Here is a 2,118-nt window from a genome sequence, read left to right as displayed (position 1 = left end):
GTGTGTGTGTGTGTGTGTGTGTGTGTGTGTGTGTGTGTGTGTGTGTGGCCACCACATGGGAGACCAGGAGAAATGACATGTATTTCCTCATGGTGTGTGTGAGAGCTCACAGCAGGAGGTACTCTGGAAGCTGTAGTGGAGTAATGTTACTGCTGCTGCTGGTGGTCGTGGTGGCATACTCGGCGCTCTGTGTGTCAGGCTTCGTGCTATTCTTAGCCGTCTTCCCTCCCTGTCCCATCATGCAGTCTGTGGATCATGTTACTCTACTGTGTGCGTGTGTGTGCGCGTGTGCTCTTCATCTATCCCAGCTACACCACCACACTCTTCACCACCACCGCCCCAACTCCTTAAACCCTCTAACCGCTACCCTCACGCAAGGACACGCACTGAAGCAGCCGCTCTGCTGTCAGGGCCAACATGCTCCAGCACTACAGGGAAACGGTGGTTATTGTTGTTAGTCAGGAACCAGTGGAGTTAAAGAGCAGGAACACCAGGTTATAAATAAATCCAGAGACATCTGCTTCTCAAGAGGAACCAGCAGTGCAGCCAGCACGCTTAACTTGGGATCTCACTGACTTAGTTCAGTCAGGAGGAGCTGGATATTTAGAGTTTGAAAAATTCAGACCCGTATTTCTTTTTTATTACAAGTGCTCGTCATGTCCAGGCTTCAAGAGGATAATTTAGAAACTGTTGTATATTTAACTCTCATAATCTGAAAAGTAAACTGACAGCCACCATGTTTTGTTCATCCTCTAAACTCTTACAGTAATTTGGCAAACAGAGCCTATTACTTGGTTTCAGTGATCTGGACCAAGGAAAGTATATTATAGAGCCACCATGATTAGTCTGATAATTATTATCTGTATTACCTATTTTAATCTGATAATCATTTGCTGAACTATGCTGTTAATTGTCTGGTCTTTAAAACATTAGAAAATGTTCACAAAAAAAATGACCCATCACATTTCCTAAAGCTGAACGTGACGTCTTTTTATGCGTTTTTGTTTTTGTCCAATCAACAGGGGAAAAAAACCCCAAAGATATGAAATGAACTATCGCATCATAAAAAGAAGAAAATACTCTCAGGAACTGGAACAGAGAAATTTGGGGTACTTTTGCAGAAATCGATTAACAAAGTAGTTTTCTGTCAATTCACAAATCTGTTGACTAATTGTTTAGGGTGTACTATTAATCCATAACTCAATTGATACAGATTATTTTAGGTAATTGATTTATTTGGTCTCCAATGGAAGGATTAGCTGCTGGATGTTCTGAAGATATTTGAAGACTTGACCTTAAGCTTTGTAAAACTATAACAGGCTTTTTTTTTCCTGCAGTTTTCTGACATTTTACAGATAACGTGTTTATCAGTTAAGAACATTTATGACCGACGTATCGATCGTAAAAAATAATAATTAGTCTCCGCCCTACTCTATTTTGTTTTGTCCCGTCAGCGTCTCTGCTCCTCGGCTGAGGCAACAAGCCATCACTTGTGTGTCTGATCTGTTTTCCATCTCTCACTCTTTCACAGTCCTGACTTTGCATTTTGATGGTCTGCTTCATTGGAATTCAATGGGTTAGGTAAATGTCGCTATCACTGTTTTTAACTGTACGGGATCCAACGTCAAACTAATCAGGGATGTAAATTTAAAAAAATCTGCGTTATTTTTTAGTTATTTCGGCATCCTTTTTATCAGTTTACTGCAGCTAAAGGTGGGGTGTGGCTTCCTTGTGATTGACAGGTCGCTACCATAGCCGCATACAACGTCTCTACCACGGCGTCGCTATTATTTGGTTCGATCCCTAATTTACAGCCAGCTGTAGTACATGAGCAAGACGGGCCACTGAGTCCCCAGCTCATTTGTCTATGAGAGTTAACAGCCATGACGTTGCATGCATAGTCATGGACGCATGCAGCCACTCTCCCTGTAAGGCTCCAAGTTTAGCTGCAAGGTTGTCAGCTGTGCGTCTGCCAGAGTATTGCAAGCTCGGCGGCCAGCCGTGGATGTGACGGGAAGTATGAAGTTAGCAGTACCGTAGCTGTGATCAATAGCTGTGAACAATGCAGTGATGTGTGTGTGTGTGTGTGTGTGTGTGTGTGTGTGTGTGTGTGTGTGT

The 2,118-nt window shown here is 42.9% G+C and overlaps 1 protein-coding gene across 2 annotated transcripts in view; it reads left to right on the top strand.

Moving 5' to 3' along the window:
* Positions 1–2,118, top strand: part of ankrd12 (ankyrin repeat domain 12) — a 28,650-nt gene that overhangs the window by 10,968 nt on the left and 15,564 nt on the right. The gene's annotated exons all lie outside the window — the stretch shown is intronic.

The sequence above is a fragment of the Anarrhichthys ocellatus genome, unplaced genomic scaffold (genome assembly GCF_004355925.1).
Source record: "Anarrhichthys ocellatus isolate YVR2014 unplaced genomic scaffold, GSC_Weel_1.0 scaffold32, whole genome shotgun sequence".
Taxonomy (NCBI): domain Eukaryota; kingdom Metazoa; phylum Chordata; class Actinopteri; order Perciformes; family Anarhichadidae; genus Anarrhichthys; species Anarrhichthys ocellatus.
The sequence above is the reverse complement of the archived record's forward strand: the minus strand, read 5'-3'. Positions and strand labels throughout refer to the sequence as shown.